This window comes from Cyanistes caeruleus, chromosome 10, assembly GCF_971803275.1.
Source record: "Cyanistes caeruleus chromosome 10, bCyaCae1.hap1.1, whole genome shotgun sequence".
Classification (NCBI taxonomy): domain Eukaryota; kingdom Metazoa; phylum Chordata; class Aves; order Passeriformes; family Paridae; genus Cyanistes; species Cyanistes caeruleus.
This window is the reverse complement of record NC_141710.1, coordinates 17,837,784-17,855,485: the sequence shown is the minus strand read 5'-3', so window position 1 is coordinate 17,855,485 and position 17,702 is coordinate 17,837,784. Positions and strand designations below refer to the sequence as shown.

At 36.2% G+C, this 17,702-nt stretch overlaps 1 long non-coding RNA gene across 4 annotated transcripts in view; it reads left to right on the top strand.

Moving 5' to 3' along the window:
* LOC111933369 (uncharacterized) overlaps positions 1 to 17,702 on the top strand; it is a 274,768-nt gene that overhangs the window by 167,246 nt on the left and 89,820 nt on the right. The window lies entirely within an intron of this gene.

Below are 17,702 nucleotides of genomic sequence, written 5' to 3'. Positions count from 1 at the left end.
AAAATGGTTAAGCACTTGTTCTTTAGCTTCATAACCTGGATATATATTGCATGTGTGATACACTGGATCAATGTGGAGATCTCACCTCCAAGAGGAACAGAGGAGGTTGGTGTGATGGGTGAAAGAAGCCCTGCAATTAAACTGATGAGTGCAATCAGGAGGACATGCACTGGAAACCATTCCTATACTTGTTTTGAAATTTCACAGCAAATTTGAGCAAGTCATGAAGGTTTCTCAGCTTTTTCTGTTTCCAATTCTTTCTTTATCTGTTTCTGACCCCAGGCCAGCATATTCTCTCACTCCTTCTGTATCAGTGATGTCCACAACACCTTCAACCAATCTTGTGTTTGCAATCTTGTGTTTCTCTGCTGCCAGTATCTTTTGTTTTTGAGGTTCTGAGTTCTTCTTGCAGCCTTTTTTTTTCTCTGCTTATTATCTCCATTTTCTCTGTTGCATGTTAAATGACAAACACAATTCCTGGCTGTAGAAACTTGTTCTATGGAATTTTTAGCTACCATCATATCCTGCCTTCTTTCCACTTCGGAGTCCCTCTTTTGAAACATGCTTCAGTGCTTTCTATAATGAAGTTTGTAAACCATATATTTCTTTCACAAGAAGTTCTAGTGGCAATACTGTTATTCTCTCTCCCCTGCTGAGGGACAGACTGTATAGACACATATTTATGTTCACTGGCTGGCAAAGAATAACACATAAATTAAGTAAGTAAAAGGGTCCTTTTTTCAGCGTTAAATCTATATTCGTTCCTTGTCTTTCCAGAGACAGATTTTAATGTATTAAAAGTTTCAACAAGCAGCATACACTGTCAGAATTCTGCTGCCAGAAATTTCAACATTTCATTGAGAGCATATTTCGTATTTAGGATGTTATGTAGAATATATTCTTATTTATATTGCAATTAAAACAATGTTGCCCAGATAATTTTATTATCTGTTATAACTATCAGTTTTATAACTGTCAGCAACATTTATATATTCCATGATCTGAAGCCTGTTTATTTTTGGGATTGTAATTTTAAAATAATAGTTTCCTATGTGAGTGTGTGCAAGCATGGACAGTATGTCTCCACAGTCACTGTACACTGACCAAATATCAGCAGAGCAAGGTACAAGTTAATTACGGGCTGGTTGTGCCTGTGGATGTCCACAGCTCTCAAGGACACAGTGGCTTTGGGCAGGCCATGGCAGATGGTGTGTTTGGATGTGGGTTTTTCCAGATGAAGGTAGAGAAATCTCTCTTTAGGCTTTCACAGCTTGCCATGTAAATACTATTGTTCCGGTCAGCTCTGATTTATATCCAAGGCTATGGTAAGATAAAAAAGGGCCCTTACCCTTCTGTCACAAACTCCTCTTTGTTGAAGTTTCTTTTGTCAAGTAGCTCATACTCTGACTCATCTTTTCCAGTACTGTGCTTAGTTTCAGAACTCAGTATTGTTTTACTCAAAATATACTTTAATTGCAAACTTTGTATTTCCCGAGTAAAATTTGCAAGTTTACTATCTGTTTTAGATTTAGTATTTTAATAGATTTGATATCATTTTTGCACAACGATACTGAAAGAATCATCTAAGTTGAGCTTTTCTACATTGTTTTTTTTTAAATAATGGTAAAATTTCCTACTGTAAAAGAGTTTAACAAAATATTTCTGAGTGTAACCACTGCTTCTACAGAATGCAAGTTGCAACTGAAGGTTTTTCTCCCTGTATTTTTGCAAACAAACAATGTGGTTGTCAGAGAACCTAATCAGTATTTGAGCTGACAAACAACCAAACAAAAAAGGTATTTAGCAGGGCCTCTGATTTCCCTAATGACAGAATATACCCATCAAGGAAACTCAGTAGCAGCTGCTCCATTGTGTTAAAGATTTGAAGATGTCTTCGTTTTGAAAAAGTTTGGAGGGTTTTCTTTACTTTCACCAGAGAATATGTAAAGAGGCAGTTTTATTTCTTTTTGGTGTGGGAAGAGAGAAATCAGCTGATTAACCAACTTAATACTGCTTTCTGTGGCAGTGGGTTCTTCAGTTTCAAGACTAAATCTTGTGTGTCAGTTGTGATCAGATAATTGCTGATAACAAATGCAGCTCGCTCACTGGGCTCCACATAACATCCATCTGGAAAAACACCAACATGCACCACATGGAAAAGAGGAGGATCCTCATCTGCTTGTGGGTGACTGTTTATTTCTTATACTGTTAACTCACATCCTCTTTGAATATGAATTATTTTATTCTATCTGCTTTTATAATTTAAGTTCATAGCATCTATTGTCATAGTGTGATGAGGCTTCCAGCGAGTTCTAAGGAAATACGTACAATAATTGCATGGTTGGGTGAACATTTAGATCTGATTTTCCCTTGAGTTGGAAAATTGACCTTGTGCTAAACAAGATAGATATTGATAAGAGCACTGATACTGAGTCCTGCTGAAATCAATGTTTTCTCATAACTGATTACAGAATACTTTGAGTAACATATAAAGGAATTTAGTAATAAAAGAGTGAAGACTTGAATCGTCTGGGTAAAGAGAAAGAGAGAAATAGTGAATTGTAAATTCAGAGTGAAATCAGAGTTAAATAAGAGAGAGAATCCAGGATAAGACAAATGTAGCCAATAAAACTGTAGCAGGAGAAGCAGGAGCAATAAGGAGAATGAAATAAGAGATGAGAATGGCGTCAGTGAAGAGCAGCTGTGTTGGATGCAATAAGAATAAAAATCCCAGGCAAAATCTGGTTGTTTGAGTGGGGCAGAAGCCTTCATCCTAGAATTTTATACGGTATCCTAATTGTCTTGTTTTTACTGCTTCCCTGTGTTATGGAGACATGGACAGAGCCTTGAGAGATCTTTTTATGCCTATTTCAAATTAGCAGAAGTATCTCATATCCAAGAGAATCAGTCTTCAGAGAAATCTGGGGGGATGATGCCTGCAACGACAGCAGCACTTTAACCAAAAAATTAAAAACGACAGAGTTTCTGTGCATCACAAGGTACAATTTTCAGACTGTGAAATTTGTAATTCATTGGCAGAATTAGATATCCTTATAATCTACTGGTGATGGTGGCTTGCTATATTCTGAATTTCTCTGGAATGAAAGGGTGGATTCTTAGTTACAATCTGTGCAGCCAGGATGTCTGCAGCGTTGGTGACACTTATGAATATTTGGAGGAGAAACGGGAGTGCTGTTCACCAAACGAGGCACTTGACCACCTAGTCCTAAGTGCTGATGATTCCTTATGACACTTTTACCCGTCAAGAAGAGTGTAAGTAGGATTCATGTATCTTGGATGTGTATCATTTAGAATATTTCACACTTTGTGAGTGTTCTGAGGTTTAGAGAGAAGAAAAGAAGCAGCATTTGTTTGCTGGCATAGGATGCATCTTCACAAGAGGAGCTTTGTGAGTGTACGTGTCTACCTGTTCTTTTTTGAAGTACTTCACTGCTGCTTTTCAGTGTTTGGTGTTTTGCTGGTGACCTGGAGGCACTTACCTCCTCGATGAAGCATTGTCTACCACAGACAGCTCAAAGGACTCAAATTCATAGTTTCAGTAAGAGTTCAGCTATGAAACAATAAGGCTCAGGCACAGGCATGTCAAAGCAGGTGACTTCCTCACCATTTTCACTGAATTTCTATTGTTGTTCTCAATGCCCCTGCTTCTCTCTCTTCATCTGGCATATATTCCAATAAAGCAATCCATACGTGTATATACATATTACATAAATAGATATACAAGTCCCCTAGAAAGTTATAAAAATATTTAGTATTTATAATAGGAATCCTCAGGATTGGACTGAGTTCACGAGTCAGCTTGAGTGATAGAAAATTCAGAGTGATCATAATGAGGTCATTGTTTTCCTAAAACAGTGGCTATGTTGTCAAGTCTTGTTTGTTTATATCTAGCCATAAAGTTAGGGTCAATGTTTAAATGAATCTACAGGTCTACCCATATCTGCTTTTTCAAATCCGAGCAAAATGGTTGAAGTAACACATTTGGGAAGTTTTACAGCTTTTGCTTTATCGGTATCCCCATCACTAAGAAAGTGTGAGTTCATTTATGAACTCATTATTGTATCCTTAAGTGGACACAAAATCTATTTCAACTTATTTCTAGAATGCTGAATCTAAATTAATTTGTCTTAATTGACACACTTTTTTTCATTTGATATTTGAAGATAGGATTAATTCACAGCCATCTGTTATCTTATCTTGCCTTGGTTAATGATAGGCCCAGCAGTTTGGGGAAATGAAATGAACAGGCACCGGGGTCACTGTCATTATCTGGATCATTTCATGTGATGCAAATTAAATCAGGTACATCACGGCAGCTAAAACTGCATGTAGTTCATTTAGTGAAGGCTCTCACATTGATCAGTTTTAATTTTAGCTCAAAAAGCTCATATTTCTATTTTCAAGGCACTGTCTTTGGTACTATGTGCAAAGGGTAGACAGGAGGTGTGGTAGCTCCTTCCTTTTGTCCCTTCTTGATTCTTTCGATCATTCTTGCATGCTTGGGGTTTGGTAGGAAAAGAAGCATATGGATCGTGGGTGTTCTGAAGGGAAGCAACATTCCCCAGCTACACAAATATTGTTATGAGCTGCAGTTGTGCAACCTGTTCACATTTATAACTGGAATTGGTATCCAGGAAGGTGATTTAATTTTGAAGAGGAAGCAGGAGTGCTCAAAGCACAGCAACATAGCAACATAGGGATGACATTAAGGATGTTAAATATATGGAGTTCAGAAATTGACAATTACAATGCAAATTTCACTTGTGAATCTGCAAACACTCCAGTGACCCAGTTACACTGAGCTGTTTATTTTCCATTTATTGTCATATTTAGAGGCATTTCTCACTTGTTTGGCCTCTAATGTATAGATTTTCTTACCAAAAAAAACTAAACATGAGATTTTGACTTTCAGCACCTTGGTGATGAAAAGGAATCCCAGAGCCAGCACAAAACACTGCCAGAGCTGATAAATACCCTTCAGCAGTGATGAAAATTAGGTTCTGGCATGATTTTGGCACAGGCAGAAACTTTCAAACAATGTTGCTATTATTATTTTGCTCATGAGGAGAAGCTTTTACTATTAGATCAAATCACTTATCAGACATTTAATTAAAACTTTTCAGGTTAAAATCTCTGCTAACAGAAATGGGGACTGAAAAGTGAAGTGACTTAATCGGTGCCCTGTAGTGAGTGTTCAGCAGCTCTTGGCCTTGCATGCAGGAATCCTGCTTTCCAATCTCATCTGGTTAATATCTTCCATCTCAGACCAACTGCAGCTGTACAGTTCCACCAGCGTTATCCCTGATTTGCACCTGTGTTTTACACAACCTCTGGTTGTGGATGTTTCATTAGTGTGTTCACATTTTATTGCCTTTCTCTACAAATGGCCTGTGCAAGTGTTTTAATGTTCTCTTTTCTTGACTAAATAGTTAAAGGCTACACCAAATTTATTAATATTATTATTATTTTGCTAATGCACTATATCATGTATTTGGTAGTAAGCAGTTCTCCATCTGTGGCTGAATGATAGAAGCTAAAGCTGATATGGATTTTCTATTTTCCATCACTCCATATCATTTGTAAACTCTTTAGTTCTGTAAAAGATCTGCTTTAAATAAATAAATGTATCCTGACTAATCCTCTTTGAATAAGTGGAAAGCATTTAATCCCATGATTCTGTAAATCCAGGGTAGCTGTCAAATTGTGTGTTCATTTTTCTGCATTATCTAAATCGGTTTGTATCAGATCTTTCATTGACAACAACAGTTTGTTATTTGGATTAAACACCTCTAGTGCTCTATAACCTTTCATTTAAGAGTCATTTGCATCCCTTTTCTGGCTGCTACTTCAATCATCTGTGTTTTAACAGTCCTTTAGGAATATTTGCTGCTAAATATTCACACTGCTTTTAAAACTGCCTTTTTTTTCACATTCCTAACACTTCTTCAAGATCTGAAATTCAAACTATTTTTGTTTGTGTCACCAAGAGGCTGAATTCATTTATCAGTTTTCAATTTAAGAAAATAAAAATAGATGACTAGTGAACTTCATTTCAAAATTTTAAAAAGTGGTTCATTAATTGAACAGCAGCTGGGGGGAAAAACTAATCAGCTCATTTCAACTGCAATAGCTCATTATCATTTTGTCTGATGAAATCTTTGGAGGCTGGTTTCATGGGAAATGGGTCCTTCATACAGTTGCCCCTGAACTGTCTGGAAAAAGGTCAGTTGCCCCCATACAGTAATTAAAACTCATGTCAGGACATGTACTTCCATTTTTTAATTGCTAGGGATAGAAGCCCTCTTGTTTTTTGACATGAAGGAAATGTTTGGGTTCTTCCTGTTCTTCAGAAGAATTTCAATGGCTTGTGGTGATGGGTAGTGACTTCTGGAAACAGAGTAAATATGACACAAAAATTCAATTCCAAGTAGCTGTAACATTTCTACATTTATTTCCACTGGTAAATCTCTTACTTGTGGCCACAGGGATATAAAAGATTGAGTCTCTATTTTAGTTTGCACTACTCTGAGTTGGGCATGACTTTAGTTTGGGAACCACAGAAGTTTTGGAGATGGTACATAGAATTTAGAGATCAATGTTACCTCTAGAACTTTTTAGTGCTAACACCATTGCTGTAGGACAGACCTTCTTTTTGAATATGTTTCCCAATAAATTAATGCAGATTCATAAATGTAAAGAAAAGATGCCAGATTTTCTTCCCTCTTCTTGTTCGACCTGGGGCAAACTTTTGCCTCATTTTGAGGAAGGTTGAAATTAAGATTTCCTCTAATGACTGTTACACTTATTTTTTGGAAAGTACTTTGAAACAGCCACATGAAATGTATGAGAGATGTGTATAACTGTAATAGCCATCATTTTAGTGGCCATCATTTAATTTAGCCATCATTTAATAGCCATCATTGGATTTGTAATGATTTTACCAGTGATGAACATTTCAGAATATAGAATAACAAAACTATAACTTTTAGAAATTGATTTTTGTTAATATTAAAATATCCAATCATACTTTTAAATATTTATACTAAATGAAGAAAAAACTTATTATTCAGCTGTAATTTTTGCTACTTAATAACAGCATCATTATAAATAGAAAAGCCCTTTTTTATCATTATCTTGTATAGTAAATAAGTTTATAAAATAAGATACAAGCAGGTGATTGGTTTCATGATTTCTCAAGTCTGTTATATATTTGTGCAGTTTTGCTCATTCAAACTGTGCACACCAGCATAGCATTACTTAGGTCATGGATAAATGATAGAAATTCAAAACCCCCAACACATTACTTAGATGTGAAACTTAGCCAAATATGCAGTTTTGTGAGTTAAATTCAATAATAATAAATCGTGCATCTCCTGAAAAGTGATTGAGGAAAGATTTTATATGAATTTTGTAATTAAAAATTGCAAGCACTGAAAGTACTGGAAAGTACTGAAAACCAAATATATCATTTGCACTTCCACACTGGGACACACTTTCAATAAGGAAAAGAAGACTGGCTATAAAACCAAATCCTAGTTAAGTTTGTTTAACTCCAGTTAGGATATGAAAATAATTTTCTAAACATTTTTCACAAAAAAATACTGGATTTCTTCCAAAAGAAAATCTGTATTTAGATTAAAAGCATTGCTTGGAAGTGAATAACTTTCTTCAGGAAACTTTACGTGAAAGCAATTCCTTTCTATCTTTACTTTTACACTGGGCAGGGGGTGTGGTGGAGTACATAGCCATACTGTTCACATGTCTTCTGTATATGCAAGCTGGTGGTAAAGCCAGCACAAGGTGAAAAACTTGGAAAAGTTCCTTATGATTGTCAAAAATCGTAATTTAAACTGAATAACAAAATTAAATTTTCACAGTAACTTTTATTTTTGCCTTGTCCAGTGGGTTGTATTTTCTAGTTGCTCTCTGCCACCATGAGGGCAAAAATTTACTTTCCCTGGACAAACTGCAAACTTAACCTCACCAAAGAGCTGAAAAGTTGTCAGGATTTGGTATCCCTCATAAATACATGCTAATACTCTGAGCTGCATCAGTAGCATGGTTAAACTAAAAGCTGCTGGTGAAAGTTTTTGGCCTGGTTTCCATCTGGCTTCTCAGTGCTTGAGAGGAAAATAAAGACCCTTAAAACTTCTGTTGGAAGCATCTCACAAGAAGAATGAGATGGTTTATCCTGTGCAAACAATCACCATTAACTCAGCCCCAAACCCAAGCAGTACATACTGTTTACATTTAAGATACCATCTTCTGTATGGTGAATACAAACGGGGGAGCACTCATGGAGCACAGCATTTGGGAGCTATTTAAGTCTTTATGTACACACAGATATGTTTGCCTGATATAATGTGGGGTTTAGCCTCTTGTGCTGCTTACCAGGTTATAGAGGCATTTTCACAGACATTTGATAAGGAGTGACGTGCCATGGTTTTGAAGATCTTATCCTACAAACAAATAACTATGAATTGTGTGTATTCACCATAGGAAGGAAATTATAATTTAACTGTGTGAAGGTGAACTTGAACTCAGGGGTGTTGCACAATAAATCATTATCTTTACAGTAAATAAATTGTCCTCTGCACTATGAGTTTAAGGAATTTGTTGCCACTGATGCAGTTTCACTGTTGCCCTTCTTTGCAGTGAAGTAACTTTTCCGCCTTTCTCCTTAAAACTCTCATTTGTCTCTGCCCTTCTACTGCAGCTGTGGAGCAATGTCTGGTTTACTTTAATTGTGCTCTTCAAAAAGCAGCTTTGTGCTTTGAGCTTTTCCTAATAATTGTATTTTGTACTCATGCTAGTGATATGAAAAACAAGCTTGAAAAGGGTATATAGTAGTATATAAGTAAACAAGAGTTTTTCAATGACTTTCTTGACTAATACGTCAGAGAGTTTAATGTGAATTTAGTTCCCTCCAGTAATTACCTTAATGGTGGATAATTCCTGTCTGGGAAAGCCACATTAGAATCAGTTTCATACTCAGATACAAGCAAGTTTCATGGGTATGATTACTAAATAGTGAAAAGATCATATTTCAAAACCTTTAAGGAAGTCTTGTATCCCCATGGCACTGTTTGTGCAACTAAAAGCCATTGGAATTGACCTCTTTTGCACACAGTAATGTGGCTAGCCTAGTTAATGTTTTTTATTGCAAATTCAGTGAAAATTAGAAGGTGTATTCAAATACTGGATTTTCCCTATGTACTGCATTAGTTAAATATAACATTTGCAGAATTTCAGGATATATTTAGTACAGGGATTATGTATTTTGTACAATTGCCTTGGAAGCCCTTAGTAACAAACTGGTAATGGTCACAGGAAGAATAAAGTGGCTTAAAGTGTTTCGCTTATTCAGTAAATATCTATGAATTCAGTAAAGATTTCTGAAAACACTGTAAACTTCTTTGAAGTTTTTATTTTTGCTACCCATGGTTTAAAGCATTTCTCTCTTAAATGCATGCCAAATTTCCAGAGTCTGTAATGCTGTCTGTAATTTATAATAAAGAGTGCAGCTTCTTCTACATGCAATGCCATCATGAATCACTCCACCAATGGATACCTCTTTATTTCGAGCAAGAGGGGTGTTCATCTGAGCACTGCTGAGGTCACAGACACCTGAAGGGAAGCATCTGATGAAATTATGTAAGTGTGCCCAAAATATGTGTTCTCATGGAATTTTAGAGCAGGCCAAACACAAACTTTTGTGTATTTAAACATGTGTAATATTCTAGTTTTGCTTTCACATGGCTGTGTTTTTCAATAAGCTGTTTTCAGCATTGCTTTCACCCAGAGCATCGAGCATGGTGTGACTGGTGCTCCCAGTTGCAGCTTCGTGTTGTTTTGTTCACACCACACAGGTGCTCCCCAAGGTCTTGGATCAATTCCCAAGGAAAACCTGTGATATATATGATGATTTCATGGATGCAAAAGACGCAACCCCCACTACCATGCCTGGTTAAGTAGTTAACTGTGAGTTTTAAGGATGTTTACATGCTCAATGCTGTCTGTATTTTAGTGTTGGTTTCATTTTTATCAGCAGCCTTTGGTGGCCAAATCCATCCCACACAACCAACAAATGCATATTTTGGGGCAAACTGGCGTTTTCGTGAAATTCTTCTAGTGATGATAGACAGGAAAGATACATTCCATGAATCAACTCCCAGTAGTTTCACCAAGCACCGAATTAAATTAATGTTTCTTATTCTTGTCAGTTTGCTTTCCCACAACAAATCAGAAACTGTGCTTTTTAATTAGAAATTTCTAGATCCAGTCTTTAGATTTTGTATGGATGAAATTCTGCCAAAACAGAGGGAAAATGTAGATCTTAATATTTTAGATAAAAATTTAGTGGGTATCATTTTGATGACAGAAAAATGTCCTACACTCTCTCCCAAAATCTAAAAGGTAAACGAGTTGTAAGTAAAAGAAAAAATATGTAATTTATAACTGTTATTCGAGGGAGGGGGAGGAAGGGGAGGAGAGCAACAGCAAGATTTAGAATTAAAGAAAATATTCAATCTTTATCAGTTATGATAATCATGAAAATTGATATTTTATGGAGAAAATTCCTCATGCTATTAAGTTTAGTCAGGAATTAAATTTTGCTTGATATTTATGTGGGTTTTTTTCTTGTGATATACTTTTTCATTCTTTTATTTTAAATGACATTAAAAGAATCTAATCTTCTGTATTGAAATAAAATTCATAATTAATAATCTAAATAAATATTTTGTTTTCAATTCTGAGAATTAATGTGTAATCATCCCCTTTAATGAATTAGACCCCTTTGAGGATGGAGCTTGTCATTAACACACATCATCAGCTGATGCATTTTAATAATACATAGAGTTGGAAGAGAGAGGAAGTGTGAGCTACTGAAGCTTGCAAAACCAATCCCCTAAAGCTTTCATGTTTTATTTGAGCATATGTTTTGGAAGTGGTGGTGTTGACACTGGTGGCACTAATCTCCTCTTTATCTTGTTTTGATTAAAAGGATATTTGAATATTATTTTTGGCAAACTTTTATCTAGCCTCAAAGGGGTTCCCTTGTAGCAGCTACAGAGCAATGGCTATAATAAACACATTCTATGATACACTTACATCACACATTATAGCCACTGCTGGTGTACTCCAAGAATGCAAAATACTCCTGAAAAAAACCAAATGAGCTTGCTTTCAAAGCCAAGCGTGTGAAAATGTCAAATTATGCTCTTTTTTGTTTGTTTGTTTGTTTGTTTTGCATACCAAGCTGTGTGAATTGCTTCTGCTGTATGAAGGAAACTGTGCATTAGATTATTCAATAATTTAGTAATCTAATATGTGGTTAGGAGACAAAAGGTTACAGGACCTTTATGATGGATATTTTTATCTTTTATAAAAGCACACATCCTCTTTTCTTTACATCTCTTTTATCACCTATCAGACTGGATTAACATTCAATTGGGATGTTATTTATTTTCACCCTACATGTTATTAACTGTATAAAACTTAATTTTCAAAATACACAATAAAAATATTTTTTATCATTTTGCTTTACAGAATGTGCAGTTGTGTATAACTGTCCCATGGACTGTGAGCACAGTGCAGATCCTTACATTCTCAGTCACTGCAGGACAGCTTAAATGCTTCATACTTTTGATAAAGTATCACAGTCAGGGAAGACCCCTGACTTCTGCTGTCCTTTTGCCATTTTTTGACTCTAAAGCAAAGAGAAAGGAGATCATCTTGTCTATGTATTTGTGAATGGCAAAATGTAATCAGCACCTCTGATTGCTGAGGTGCCACATCCAGCCTCAGGTCTCCATTTCAACATTCAGCAGTATCAGCTTCTCTTCTTCATCCCTGTGGATGTGTATATAAATAATATTGAGTGGTTTAAGAGCTTGCTTTTCACAGACCCCATGCAGCTTATTTGGTTCTTAAATATGGATTAAAGTGTCTAATTTTGGGTTTTAAATTGCATATACACTTCTAATTGAGAGAAATGGGATTCACAGTTGGTCAGTAAAACCAGATCACTTTTTTATGCAATTAATTTCAGAAAAGCCATTTTAATTACCCAGAGCAGAAACACGCCCCCACCTAAAGCCTGCAGTATGGATTTGTTGATACTGGGTCTCATTGCTCAAGGAAAAAAATAGAATCCTGGAGTGTAATATGGTGAAATTATTGGTTGCAATTTATTTTTTTTTTCATCTTCTCACCATTGTATTTCTGTGATTTTTCAAATAATTTATATCTCATCTGAATTACTTACTATTTTTTTTTTCTTCTTCCAAAGCTGCACATGACTCTCCTGTTAGTCATCTGCTTTTTCACAGATGGGACCTTCTTTCTGTTTTTTAACCACTCAGGACTCACAGAGGGTGATTCTGTGATTCCACTGGCTGACGCTTCTCTGCATTTGGCACTTCCACAAAACCCTTCTTTTTTGAGAAGTTCAAAGTTCATGTGATCTTGTTGTGGTTTTTGTTCTTTTTGGAAAGCTCTGTCTGGGGAATGGCTGCTGGTTACATTCAGGTATTCAGGTCACATATGTTGCTGAGCTTCTCTGTGTGTACACAATGGTCATGCAGCTTCTCTTTGCAGAATGTTGCCTCCAACTCTCCAGCTTTTGTCCTTGCTGCTCTGAGTCCTGGATTAATTCCACTGGCAGAATGTTCAGTTGTTCTGGTTCCCTACATTGTTCTGTCTTGTTTGTTATGTGGCTGTAATTGTGCTCCTCCTCAACACGCATGTCCTCAGAGTCAGAGTTCGCATGAGCTTGCTCTAGATTTTCAGACATTAGAGGAAAATGGTCAGGTTTTCTGCTTCTATACATTTATATTCCTTCTCCTCTGGTACATCAGAGAAGTCCTGTTCCCCATTAGAAAGTACATTCTTGAGACTCTGACTGAACATGTTGTTCTGCTCCTGGTTGTTCAGGGCTTTTTTAATATTATTCTGAAGAACAAACCCACCAAGTGTTTAGGTCAGCTTTGTTGTTCAGATTGTTGCTGTTCAGTGCTTGATTCTTCATGGTCTGCTTTGTATGGAGCAGTGTCAGTTCTCCCAACATTCTGCCATTTCTAGTGGGTTTTTTTATTTAATAATGTCACTCAAAACTGAAGAATTTGGGGTTGCTGGTCCCAAAGAATATTGTTCTCCTATGAGGGGGAAGTGGCACATTCCAAATTGGTGTTCAGAAGGAATGCTGAATGCCTGGTGGTTGCAAATACTTTTGTCCACTCCTCTAACCCAGGTCTCAACATCTTAACTAGCAATGCCTTGGAATTAGACACTGAACTTGAGTCCTCTCACTGTCTAAGTGATCCTTGACTTCATCATCTGTGTAGCAAAGACCATGTCAGTCTTTAAGAACCTGTATTAAGTCATGAGACCCAATATGGACTGTCATGTTAAATATCAACAGTGCTGCCCTCCCTGAAAGTAGCAAACCCAGCAGTTGGTTAAATGTCCAGACAAGCTGCAGTCCTGAGGACATTTCATCTCTTCTTTATTGGCTGTTATCACTGCTAACTCCTTGCTCCACATGCTGCCTTTGTTCAGACTCTCAAACCCAGCACAGAGGAGGAGCAGAATAAACACACTTGGTTTGATGGAGATGGTGACACCGAGAAGAGAGTTTAAGGATATGTTAATTTTCAAGTACTTTACCATGATTAAAAATTAGTTCACATTAAAGTAAGAGCTATGACTACTGTCTGAACTTTGTAGGGCTTTGTAGGAGATTATATTGAGAGCCTTTCCACTAGTCTCTGTCATATTGGTTGAGTTGATGCCTATAAAGCATTCAAAAATCATATTGATGAGCATTAGAAAAAGGGTTTGTTTAGATTGATAGATTCCCTTATAATAACATTCATAACAAAATTCTTAGTATTTACAGAGTGATGCCTTGGCTTCTCAAAGCTTCTTTATAGAAATCTCTGTTGTTGGGTAGTTATCCTTTTGACATGAAAGGGTCTGCTGGCATCCTTCTAGGAACAGTCGTTTTACAACTTACTTATCTACTCCACAAAGATGCAGATAAAATATTTGCTCTTCCTGCAACTCTTCTCTTCACAAGTCATGGCTGTCTTGGAAATTACCAGATCCTTGAATTGTCTAAATGAATCCCAACCTAAATTTTGGCCCAATAAAGCTTTTTCTTATTTTTTTAACCTTTCAGCTGATGTACATGAATTAGGTGTTTTATAGAACACGTATATGGTTTAGACCAGTCATAAAACCCAGTGAAGCTACCTGGAAGAAAACAGAAGTGATAGATGGTTTTCTGGCTTCTATTCAAAACTCTTATTATGTTGTGGAGTACTTACTATGAATGCTTGGCAACAAAAAGGCAGAGATCCTATATTATACAAATACTTAAAAGCCTGTGCCCAGAGACAAGAGAATGAAAAAAGAGGTGGTTTTATACACATAGTCTCCACTCTCTCCTTCACCTCTCCAGGAAAGTAGTTATGACATAATAGGATTTGAAGGTTACTCTTCAAATTTCCTTTCACCTTCAAGTGAGTAACCCATGTCATGCATCACAAGGAAAGCTGTCCTCTTGACATGCAGTGATGCAAAAATGGCTTGAAATGAGTCTTTCTGTTAGAAAGAATTGGAAATCAGACTTGGAAAAGTAAAACTTAATTTATCTGCTTTTTCTTGCTTAAATTTTCAAGCCATCATGCAGGTTAAGAAAAACTGAGTTTATAACAGTTTATTGTGTATAACAGCACACAATAGCTTTGAAGGCCTCTAGTTTAAAATTTGCCTGGGTAAAAATCAGTTGTCTCTTTCTGTCCTTGCATCATTATGTTGTTTTCTTGCTGGGAAGCAAGAATGTTATATTATTCCAAAAATATTAACATTCAATCTCTTATGTTAAATTGTTCAATTAATATAACAAGTAAATATTTGGGGGAAGGGGTTGTCCTTGCCAGAGCCTTTTACAGCCTCAAAAGATAATTGGGCTGGGAAATAAGACTGCTTGAAATATTTAAGAACAAATGCATGTGTGGACAAAGGTGTTTACTAGAAAGAATTAGTAATCTGACAAAATGTATTTTAAGACTGTTGTAGCTGATTTTTGATACGGTTCTTTCCAGCACAAATTTGTATTATAATTGCAGTTAATTGTTTAAAATGCAACTTTAAGTTAACTAAAGATGAACCTGATATATTTCCTTTTTATTCTCTGTTGTCCCTTTTCAAATCATATTTATGTACATTAATAGCAGCCGTCCTCCTTTCATCTGGTTAGCACAGCAGTACACTAACTCTGTAATTTACTGACTTTAATACCAGCTATTTCTCCCTGGATATTGGTCCATGGGCATAGAATTCTTTGAAAAAGTAACAATAATGAAAGAAATGAACAATATGAGTTTTACATCAAGAATTTCCTTACTAGTCCTCTAATAGCTGTGAAACAACTGCAAAGCATTATCTTCTGTAATTTCTTATACCTTTCTTTCCCTCATAATAAAGGGTCCTTTGCTCTCAAAAGTCTTTTCAGTAATAGGTAATTGCAGACCATGGTTAGTCTTCTTTTGGTTGAGCTTTGGTCTTTTGTTGGAGTATGGGAATGTCAGATCAAATCTCTTCTGACTCTTGTTTGCCCCTCTCTTTTGGAAACCAGTACAGGATAGAGATAGCCAAAAGTAATATTGCTGATAAATTCAGAGGGGATAAAAGAACTGAAAAGAATGTTTGAGAAGCATTTCATCTAGTCTGTATGTCTTATTTAGATCTGGAGTGAATCCTTCATCATGGCCCCACCTCTCAGGAAGGATCCATCCAAGGTGGTGTAACATAAATTCCAAGAAAACTCCTTTCCTGAATAAATTAATGAAGAGAACTTTAGGACTACAGAGTCCTGAAGTTTGGTGATATCCAAAACACAGGAAACCAGTTAAAAGCTAGTGATAGTGGTGGCCTGAAGTGGGAAAAAGTCATAGAGATTATCAGCCTGAAGAAAGTAATAGAAGCTTTTAAAGGCTGTAACTTGAACTGGAGAGGTTATACGAGCTGTTGTGTCTTTTATTGCAAAGTAAACAGGCTTTTTATATTATTACAAAATCTTTTGGCCTCACCAAGGAAGAGTTACATTTCTCCTTTAGTGTTTATTTAAATAATGAGCTATAATGAGTCTATTTTAGTCTCAATTTTAAAGTGCTCTCCAAGAAGGAACAAAACCCAATAAATATTTCTCAGTCTTTCTCAGTGGTATATTTAATGCACTGAAAACTGCCCTTAATTGTACAGCAATCAAAAGTTTTCACTATATTTCCATGCAGGAGCTAAAAATTCTGACAAAATTAAGAGGGGTGTTTGGTTTTAGATAGAATTGCATCTCTCTTCCATCTCAGCATCATTAAAACAAAACCGGCGATAGGAATGGAGTCAAATTCTTACCATTACATCTGAACTATTGCAAAAATCCAAGGACAAATTTATTTTATTTTGTACTGGCAAATATTTTCCCCTACTAATTTTGTGGGAGTGTTTTTTCTCCCTACAAGGAATAAATTGCACATTCTGGAAATAAGTTATTCTGAAGTTCAGAATTCATGAAGCTGTTCCAGCAGAGAATGGATACGGAATTGCAGCAAAATCTCAAGGTCACTGGGAATATTCTTTGGGGTATTCTTATGTGGCTTATCTGTGCTCACATGCCTAATTTTTTTTTCAGTGCAAAGAATAGCCACTTGCAGAGAATGGAAGCCTTAGCCCAGCCCTGTGCCATCCCTTATTCAAGTTCTTTTATACTCCTCTTTTTAAAGAAGCTGTCAAGTTCTTTTCTGAAGCTGACAGGAAAGGCCAAATCTGCAGTACAGGAAGAGAGGCAAAAAAGAAACTTTTTTGTGTTGATGTTTTACTAAGTGAGCTAAGGAGAATTTTAGAATCATGTAATTTACTCTGGAGGCATTTACTGTACATAGCTATAGTGATGGTAATTTCTTTCATTGTGGAAGTGAAAAGATAACCATCAATCAGTTGTCAATTGGTCAATTGCAGAAGTGATGAAAAGAAACTGGTAGGAACAATCACTTCTGTGGCTACCTAGACTATTTGGGGTTTTAAGGAAAATACGGGAACTGGAGTCTGAGGAAAAGGAGTGAGGTTGAAACATAAAAATTATCGGTGCAAGGGTAAATGTATCTCCTATAAACTGCTGCACAGTATAAGTGCTGTAAAATAGGCAAAACAGGGTTTATGCAGAGGGATCTCTGAACTGAGCATGGTAAAAGCTGGAGATGTGAGTGGTGCAAGTACAGGGACTATTTAAAGGGAGATTTGAAAATGGAAGAATATTTTGTAAAAAAATAGCAGGCAGCTGAATTATTTCAAATATTCTTACATGCCCAGTAGGAACTGCAGTTATAAGTTTATGTGTAAAGGAAAATATGATTTGTGTTGTTACAGAATAAGAGAGGAAATATTATATATAAGTTGCAAAGTGTAAGAAATACTCTGAGGCCAGGTATAGGTCTGTTTTTACGTATATAACGTGGAAGTTGTTTTTAAAATGAGCTTCATGGCACAGGCTGGCATGAACGCTGTGCATTTAACAGTTATTTAAGCAGTGTGAAAGGCAAGTGTTTCATTATGTATGCATATTGGGGGGGGGGGGGAGCTTAGGACACAACTAGGAAAAAGATTAAATTCATTTATTT